At 45.4% G+C, this 9799-nt stretch overlaps 1 long non-coding RNA gene and 1 pseudogene across 4 annotated transcripts in view; both read right to left on the reverse strand.

Moving 5' to 3' along the window:
• The window catches only part of LOC137221627 (uncharacterized), a 49660-nt gene extending 42395 nt beyond the window's left edge, over positions 1-7265 (reverse strand). Inside the window, exons 1-2 of one of the 4 annotated variants that reach the window (XR_010942087.1) lie at positions 7165-7265; positions 5644-5847 (exon numbers count right to left, since the gene is read on the reverse strand). This is a non-coding gene — a long non-coding RNA (uncharacterized lncRNA). Of the gene's footprint in view, positions 1-5643; positions 5848-6685; positions 7005-7164 lie in introns of those variants that run through there. The other 3 variants (XR_010942085.1, XR_010942086.1, XR_010942088.1) reach the window with 3 other exon arrangements.
• Positions 7266-7889: 624 nt separating this feature from the next.
• On the reverse strand, positions 7890-7987 carry LOC137222839 (U6 spliceosomal RNA; annotated as a pseudogene).
• Between the last annotated feature and the right edge of the window lie 1812 nt (positions 7988-9799).

Below are 9799 nucleotides of genomic sequence, written 5' to 3' on the forward strand. Positions count from 1 at the left end.
TAACTAGTCAAGACATTTAAAAGATGACACGAACTATTTGGGAATTGAGGTGGGGGTAGTAGGATGGAAAGTTATACTCCAAGAAAGGTTCATGGATTGTGAAAGACTGCTTTTATGGCTAAAAGTCTTGCATTCATTCTTCCTTCTGGGAAACAGTGAATTGTGAAGAATGGAAGTTAGTTTTTTTGTTGTTTCTTTTTTTTTGTTCTTTTTCCTGAATTTTAAAATCTGTTGATTTTAATCAGCATCTCCTCTTAGCTACGTGGTACTAATCTCAGAGGTATGACCTAACTCTTCCAGGTAGTCTTTCTCTATGGCTGTTCCATCAGTAAAGATAATCCTTTGTTTACTATCCATGCACCTGTGAGTTTAGCATTCTTGACCGTAAATTTCACAGTTGGTTTTTTTCAGAAAATTGAAGATAGGGAAGCACAGATGTATTATGTATTGAAACACTCACTAGAAGAGTGGTTCTCAAATTTTAGTGCATCAGAATCACCTGGAGAGTTTGTTAAAATCTAATTGCTCCTGCCAAACAATCTCTGTTTTGAGTGAAAGTCCTTCCCTTCACAAATGCAGCTTCCCAGTATAACCCTCTCTTTACGGTGGCCTTTGTCTTCTACTCATGCCTTATCTATTGAGTTTCTTCCACAGGGTACACTTATTTCCATGTCCTCAGCTGTGAATTCAGATAATGACCTCCCTTCCACATTCCTCAGTGTTTTCCTTTTATGTTAGATCTTCTTCAGTGGTAGGAATAGAACCTAAAGCACACTAACAGAAAAAGAAGTCCAGGAAGACAGCTCAGTTCAGGGACTCAAGTTTGTGTAAAAGCAGAGACTCTAAGGTTCTGTCTCTACCTTTCCTTCTCTCTCCTTTGCCTCTCTTGGCTTGACTTGATTCTTCAGGTAAGACTGTCACTGCATAGTGTGCTCTATGGCTTCTGAAAAATACAACTCAATCCCAGTAGTTCAACAACAACTGTAGTAAAAAGGTGGTATGTTGATGGCTACAATAACCTCATTAGTTTTCAGAAGCCATGCCCTCTTCTTTGGGTTTGCCCTGGAGTCTGGGGTTTATGTAGCCCAGGAAATTAGGGAAGGGCCTCAGCTCTTTGGTCTACACCAGTGGCTGGTTCCTTCTCCAAGTGCTGGCTTGCCCAGGTTCCAGAGGTTGATTCAAAGGTGAACAGCTCGCAGGCCAAACCCAAGCCACTGACAGCTTTACTAGGTTTCCAAGCTCTGCAGCCAAATGCTTCAAATCCACTCCCCTCCCTGTCTTCCAACCCAGCCATCCCTGACTCAAAGTTTCTGTTCACAGGGTTATTTGGCAGTGGATTCCTGATTCCCTAGTCTGCAGCAACTCCATTTGCACACCCATCTTGTCCTTTCTCCTTAGGGAAGTATCTCTCCAGAACTCCCTCCCACCCCAGTCCCTGCCCACACTGGGGGGTCAGCCTCCCCCAACCCCAGAACAAGAACCAGCCTTTCCCTTCCCCTTTCCCTGACAATGGTCCTCATGGGAAAATTCAGAAAAGCTCAGTTAGTAGGCTCCAGATCACAGAAGATTCTGCTTTTCCTACAGTATCTAGAAATGCAATAGCCATTTAGAAATGCATTTAGAATGGTAATAGCAGAGTCTTCCCTAACCAAAATAGGCAGAGTACTGTACTTTTTCTAAAGAAATTGAAAGCAGTTTGGTTGATTTTTCCTACTATGTTGCACTAAATTCTCAGCAGCTCACCCTGTTACCCTTGAACCATGCCCATGCAATGGTAAGCCCCAAAAAGATTTTAAAAGTGTAGTGCAGGATTAACTTCTCTGGAGAAGACATACATTACCCCCAGCCTACAGTAGAGGGAGCCAGTGGGCACTGGTGGCATGGGTATCAGATGGAAGGTCATTACAATAGTTCTAGAGAGAGATGTCAGGGGATTGAACCAAGTGAGTAGCAGGAAGAATTGAAAGAGTTTAGATTCAGAAAACATACTGGGAAAGAGTTTTTAAAGGCAATAGAATGTAGTGTGGTTAGGAGGAGAGACTAGGGGATGAGGTGAGGATGACATCGAGGTTTCTGGCTTGGGCCACAGGTGGATGGTGAAATTGAAACAGGAAGCCGAGCAAGTCTGGGGAAAGGTGTGCATGCGGGAGGAAGATAAAGGAGCTGTTTAGAACATGAGTTAAAGATAAGTTTCAGGGTCTGGAACCCAACACGACAATTAGCTATTGAACACCGAAATAATTTACCAACACAATTGGGACTAGAGCCTTCTTTAGAAGCAATACTTAAATTATGCTGATTTCATTCCACAGTTACTGTTTACTTAGGTTTTCTATTTCTTGCTGTGTCAGTTTTAATAATCCTTCATTAAATGTTTATTCCTATGTATTGAAATTTCTAGCAATTCGAGCATGATTTGATAATCTCAAACTTTATACACTTGATATATTCATTTTCTTTTTCACATTTTTTTTCTCCTTTCTCAATTGGATTTGTTTCTGATCCTTAGAAGAGACACTTTTGGATTTATCATTTCCATTAATTTTCTCAGGTGTCACGGCTAAAGAAACAAAAATAGGGAAGCAATGCTCTACATTTAATTCTCCCCTTCCTAAATCACATGGAATATGAGTTTTTTTCCTCTTAATCCCAGAAAAGTACACTCTAAGATACAAATCTATGGAAATAATCGTTAGTTTCCAAAAGGTATCACTATCTTGCAAATAGCAGGATGTAGATAAAGGAAAAGTCATGCTCCTATCTCCAACAGGCTTAAGTATTCCAAAATATCAAAGATACTCTTCTATTTCACGGCACAACATTAGCTCCTTGGCAGAAAGCTGCACATGAGCTCAGGTTGCACAGAGAGCTGACATGTTCTGTTGGATGAACTTGTTGTACTGGAATAGCTGATAAACAAGAGCTATCTCTTGAACTTAAAAAAATGATGAAGAAGAAAGTCACCAGTATAGTACAGTGAAAGGAATATTATTTTCTGCTCACTGCAGGAGACCATATTTTTTCAGGGAAGTTGAGTATAAATATACTGGAAGGTCCTCTTGTGAGAGGAAATAGAAGTGTAGACGTGGCTTTCCAGAGAGACTGACCCAGGTTCCTGTCCTGACTCTGCTATTTACTGTGATCACAGCCCCTCTAAGCCTTGCTCCTCAACTCTACTATGAGGATAATACTATTCACTTCAGAGAGGGGTTGTGAAATTTAAATAAGTTAAAATATGTAAACAGGTGACATATGGACAGTGTTCAGTTGATGTGAGCTCTTTCTCCCCCATCTCTTCTGAATTAGAAATAAGAAAATACTCAACCACTCAGGGCACCGTGAGTGACGCCATCTTCTTGCTCACCCCTCAGGATAATCCATCACCCAATCTTATTGATGTCTTCCTCCTAAGCAACTCAAATTTCTACCTCTCTCCAACCAATAGATTAGCTATGCCATCAGTTCCAATTTCCAACACTGTGAGACTGACCACGTCAGGCCTGCTCTAATCCTAACGTGATGGTAAGAAAGAGTTCGGGATTATAAAGTCAGGGCAGAGGAATGATTCCCGCACCTGGAGGAGGTGGACCCTTCCTTGGGTACTGATGTGGGCCACGCTTTTGGGCTCCTCTCCCCCGAAGGCTCTCTCCCTCCATATCCCCTGAACGTGGTGGGTGCATTCCTGAGGAACTAGAGGGCCACCTCAGAGCTACATCCACTGACTTGTATCCTTTGCACTGTTTCTTTGCTAAATTCTTCAGCACACCCAAGCGAAGGCCACTTAAAACTAAGTCCAAATCTTTATTCTCTTCTAGTCCTCTAACTCAGACCCGGACTTTGTGGATTAGCCAAAATGATCATATAGTTCACATTATTACAACAGGTTTCTCATTTGTCTCTTTGCCTCTCATATTAATTACGTCATTCTGAAAATGAACTTCTTTAGGTTCATTTTCAGCTCCCACTGTCCTGTGTCTTTAACTCTCTACTCCAGCCAGATTAACCATCTGCACAGAGCTTTTGCTTCCAAGCAGTTGAACATCTCAGTTTCATGAGCTGGTCTGTCCTTGACCTTGCTCTTCAAGAGGAAGCTCAGAATCAACTGCTCTGGGAAGTTTTCTCTGGTGCCACCAGGCTGCATTAGGGGTCCCTCCTCTCTGCTGTGCCCTCTGTGCTCACCCACTTGCCCCTGCCATAGCCTCACCACCGACACTGGAGTTACTTGCTTTGTTCTGTGTTTTACACCATTCTGGGAGCACCCTAGGAGCAGTGACTTTAAGCAGGGCTTACAACATAGTGGGCACTTAATGTTGCTGAATGTCTGAATAAGTGAAATGAATGATGAACAAAAGAACTGGTTTTTTTATCGTATGCACCCTATGGACCATGTAGTTTATTTTGTTTTCCATTTAACCTTGACTGATAGGTGAAGTATTAATACTATCAGGAGTATATGGCACACATTCAAATTATTAGGGCTACCCCTGGATTTTCACATCCTTTCTCTTTTCCACTCCACTCCAACTTCTTCACCGATACTGTAGTATCAGTACATTTTTGGAACTAAGTGGGAGTGGTGAAATATTTAAAAACTGAACGAATTTGTTTTATCATTGTGAAAAAGCATCTGCCATCAATGCCTTGTCTTGCCAAGTACCCGAGGACCAACTGCCTCCCAAACCCATGCTCTTATACATACTTTATGAATGAGAAAATGTTACGTAAATATTACTCATGACTTTTCCCAACTGGCAAAATCCTGCTCTTTCTTTATGACACATCTCAAAAGTCAACTTCTCTGACACCCGTTGCCAAACTCCTTCTGCAGCCCTCTCATCTTTTTTCTTGGGCCACTGGCATTGTTATATATTTGATTTCCCTATTAATTTAACTGACATACTCATTTTCGTATCTCCAGTGGCTTATCTCAGTTGTGAACAGCTAGGAGTTTTCAATATAGGATTTTGGAATTAATTAATTAGTGAAAAAATTAATTATATAGAGAGGAAGGCTGATGATAACAGGAGAATGGATGAATGAAATTACAGGAACAGGAGCCTTATTAGGACTGGAGCTTTCTGAAATGGGTGATTTGATTTAGTGCTCTAGTGGTAACAACTACACAGTAATGATATGCATAAGATGTATGCTTGAATTCTTGAGACCTAACCTGCCACAACTACTATTTCAATTCAAGAATTTATTTTGTTTCCTTCATGCTAATCACTAGGCTATCATTATTTGCAGAAGGGGTCATTTAATAAGTGGTTATTGGTGGCTGTATCCCTAATACTTAGCACAGTGACTGGGACATAATAGGTCCTCAGTAAATACAAAGGAGTAGAATCGTGTAAGGGGAGGGAGTGGAGGAGAAGAACGCGAGATGACACCCAAGGACACCGGGGGCTGGGCAGCTGGGCGAGGGCGCCCTCCTTTAAGGCACTTTTAAAAGGTCGATTCCAGGCGATCTGACCCCCAAACTCGGCGCGAGAAGCAAGTTGGGGGAAAGCGTGTCAGGAGCAGCCCTGGGGCTCCAGCCCACCCTTGACAGAGGGCGATAGGGCTGGGGGTGAAATGCTCAAGTCGAAGAGGAAAAGGAGCCAGTGTTTAGTTAGGTGTCAAAGTACTTAAGAAATTACTCACCCGCGTGGCCAAGTCCAGGCACCGGCTGTTATCTCAACTGCCCTTTAAACGCTTTTCTCGGTGGCTTTCGTTCTTTGAGGATTATTGAACAATTCGGACCCACAGGTGCCCGCTGTTCTGAGAAAACTGTGTGTCAAAAAATACACAAATTGAAGCAAATCCTCATTTGTTGTTAAACCTCCAGTCTTTTGAGAGGTCCTTTTCCTGAAACAGAAGACTGAAGGTTGACATACGCCTCCATTTAGAGGTCCTAAATGGAGCGGGGGATTCTCCTGCTTAACCCGGGTCACGCCCAACTCTGGTGCAGACCAACTGAAGAAACCTTGATAGTTCCGCCCGCCCGCCCTCCTCTCCTCGTTCCCTTCTCTCTCCTTGTCTGCGCCCTCTTCTTACAGTTAGTACAAGTGTAATTATGACTTAGATCGTACCCTTCGGTCTTCTTTTTGACAGTTCTCAAATTTCACCATTTATTTAATTGGAGGGGGAGGGTCTTGAAAATAACGCAACTTTAACACCTTTTATAGTTTTAAAAACATCTTTCTTCCATATTTTGACTTCAGTTTTATCAAATGCCAGTCAGAGCGGAGTGAAGACTGGCTAGGGGGAACCTCGTCAGCTCTTTGCGGTTTAGAGGAGAGGCAAGACAGATCTCGCCCGCACGTGGAGACCCGGCCCCACGAGGCAGCGTGGGCCTCGCCCTCACGTGGAAACCCCGCCCCCATAAGGCGGCGCTCGCCTCGCCCTCACGTGGAGTCCCCACCTCACTGAGCAGCGCGCGCCTCGCCCTCACGTGGACACCGCACCTCGCTGAGCCGCGCGCGCCTCGCCCTCACGTGGAGACCCCGCCCCACGAGACAGCGTGGGCCTCACCCTCACGTGGAAACCCCGCCCCACAAGGCAGCGCTCGCCTCGCCCTCACGTGGAGCCCCCCCCTCACTGAGGAGCGCGCGCCTCGCCCTCACGTGGAGACCCCACCTCACTGAGCAGCGCGCGCCAAGCACTCCCGGGGAGACCCCGCCCCACAGGGCAGCGTGCGCCTTACCCTGACGTGGAGGCCCCGCCCCACAAGGCAGCGTTCGCCTGTCCTCACGTGGAGACCGCACCTCACTGAGCAGCGCTCGCCTCGCCCTCACGTGGAGACCGCACCTCACTGAGCAGCGCGCGCCTCGCCCTCACGTGGAGACCCCGCCCCACGGGGTAGCGTGCGCCTTACCCTCACGTGGAGGCCCCGCCCCACAAGGCAGCGCTCGCCTCGCCCTTACGTGAAGACCCCACCTCACTGAGCAGCGCGCGCCTCGCCCTCACGTGGAGACCCCGCCCCACGGGGCAGCGTGCGCCTTACCCTCACGTGGAGGCCCCGCCCCATAAGGCGGTGCGCGCCTTACCCTCACCTGGAGGCTCCACCTCACTGAGCAGCGCGCGTCTCGCGCTCACGGGGAGACCCCCGCCCCACAGGGCAGCGTGCACCTTACCCTCACGTGGAGGCCCCGCCCCATAAGGCGGTGCGCGCCTTACCCTCACCTGGAGACTCCACCTCACTGAGCAGCGCGCGTCTCGCGCTCACGGGGAGACCCCGCCCCACGGGGCAGCCTCACGTGGAGACTGCGCCTCACTGAGCAGCGCGCGCCTAGCCCGCAGAGGAGCGCTTGGGGCCGCGGAATCCGTGTTTATCCTGACAGGGGCTCCCCCGTGTGGCTCCTGTGGACTGTGAAGTCTGTGACTTGAATGTTTATACTTCAATTCTCTTTTGAGGATGGAAGAAGTTCAGGGTCTTGCCCTCCGGAGCAGAGGAGATACTCTTGTTTTCTTTTTAGCACATTTTTGTCTCTCTCAGAGTAGAAAAAGTTTCCAGGTTTTCTCAGACTAACATGGACTCTGGCAGAGGAATTCAGTAACATCCAGTTTCGAGTAACTGAACTGCCTGGGAAAGCATTTGGGGTAGAATTACCGCAGGAAACCCCAAGGCTGCTGTTGTCACGCGGATGAGGGAAAGGGGAGGTTAAGACCTCGATTAACTGAATACCCACTAGGTGCCAGGCATTTTACGTCATTATTTAATCTTAGAATATCTTAAGTAGGAATTATCCCCATTTTTTAAATTGAAGTATAGTTGATTTACAATTTTAGTTTCAGGTGTACAGCATTGTGATTTGGTATTTTTACAGATTATACACCATTAAAAGTTATTACAAGATAATGGCTATAATTCCCTGTGCTGTACAATATATCCTTGTTGTTTATACATTAAAAAAATACGGCGTTTTCCTGACATCCTTGCACAGGGGCCATGCAAATCTTCTCTGTATCCGTCCAATCTCAGTATATGTGCTGCCAAAGTGAACACTGCCATCCCCATTTTATAGACAAGGAAGAAGATCCTCAGAGGCACAAGGTCTCAAAATGATGTAGCGAGGCTCCAAACTGTGACCTAAGTCCAGAGCTTTGCACTAATCAGACCACTTACAAGAAGGCAGCATTTCCTGCTCAACAACTTCTCCTTAGAGATGTCACATTCCAGAGAAATTTCCTTATGTTGCAACTCCAATATCCTTATATCTGTATGGCTCATCTGAGTTATATGTGAGTGTGTCACTTCTGCCTCTGCATTTGTAAAGTGTGTTGCGTTTGCAGATTTCATCTCAAGAATAGTTTTTATGAGTTTTTTTATTTCAGTTTTACTGATGTATAATTGACAACTAAAATTGCAAGATATCTCAAACGTACACAGTGATGATAAACATTGTGAAGGGATTCTCCCCAACTAGTTTATACATCCATTATTATTATTATTATTATGAGTTAATTCATAAAATAAAGTGAGGCCAAGGGAGATGAAGTGACATGCTTAAAATTATTACAACTAGCAAATGGATTTCGTTAAGTCTAGTGATGTGAAAGCCATTTTGATTCTCATATCAGGCTGTCTTACATCTGATTTATAGAGTAGATTTTTAAACATTTGTCAAGTGAGAGCATCACTAAGTTTCCTCCTAACCCTCCAGTTCTGGGAGTTCTGATTTTCTGATTCTTAAGGACTTTCACGTCTTGTCTCCCCTTATCTTCAATGCTCTCGTCAGGGGATGCTAAGGCCATAGAGAGGTTTAAGACTTGCCCTTGGTCACACAGACGGCCTCTGCCCCACCCAAGCCTGGCATACAGACTCTCTGACTTGTAGCCTTGCGCTGTGGGGTAGGCATTAGGATTTATTTGGCCTCAGTTTGCCTCTTTTCTTTGATGAGTGCTTATAATTTCCTTCTTTTCTTGTCTTGTTTTAGAGGGGCTAACCCCATCCTGGCTTTTGGGGTAGACACCTGACTCTGGCCTGGCTACTCAAAGTGATTGTTACAAAAACAAGCTTATGATCCAAACTGAGCCAATAGCAGGCAGCTGTAGGTTTCACTAGCACCTTTGGGTGAAAAGTGTGTCTTTCACCTGGGCTTGCAAAAGGGGTTTTTATGGACTGAATGCCTGTGCCTCCCCCAAAATTCATATGATGGAGCCCTAACTTCCAGTGTATTTGGAGATTGGGCCTTTAGGGAAGTAACTAAGTTTAAAAACGAGGTCATAAAGGTGGACATCAAATCCTATAGGATTAGGGTCCTTGTGAGAAGAAGAGACACCAAAATGTGTTATTCCCCCCAGCCCCCAACACATGCACATACTGAGGAAAGGCCATGGGAGGACACAGAGAGGAAGTGACCATCTGTAAGCCAGGGAGAGAGTCCTTACCTGAACTGAATCCTGCTGAAGCGTTTCTCTGTGACTTCCCAACCTCCAGAACCATGAGAAATAAATCTCTGTTGTTTAAGCCACTCAGCCTATGGTGTTTTGTTATGGCAGCCTGAACTGGGTAACATAGTGGTAAAAGACCATCGGGGAGCCACTGGTCATCATCTCTGCCGCCAAGTGAGAAGGCCAACAGAGGGAGGAAGAGCTGTGAACGGGAGAGAGACTGGGTCTGGACCCTAGACTGTTCAGTATGTGAGCCACTATCTTTGTTTAAACAGCTGTATTGAGGCATAATTCAGATACCATACAATTCACCCATTTAGAGCATGTAATTCAGTGGATTTTTGTACACTGAGAGATATGTGCAATCATCACCAGAGTCAATTTTAGAATATTTTCATCACTTCAAAAAGAAACCCCATCCCCT

Source organism: Pseudorca crassidens, chromosome 3 (genome assembly GCF_039906515.1).
Source record: "Pseudorca crassidens isolate mPseCra1 chromosome 3, mPseCra1.hap1, whole genome shotgun sequence".
NCBI lineage: Eukaryota > Metazoa > Chordata > Mammalia > Artiodactyla > Delphinidae > Pseudorca > Pseudorca crassidens.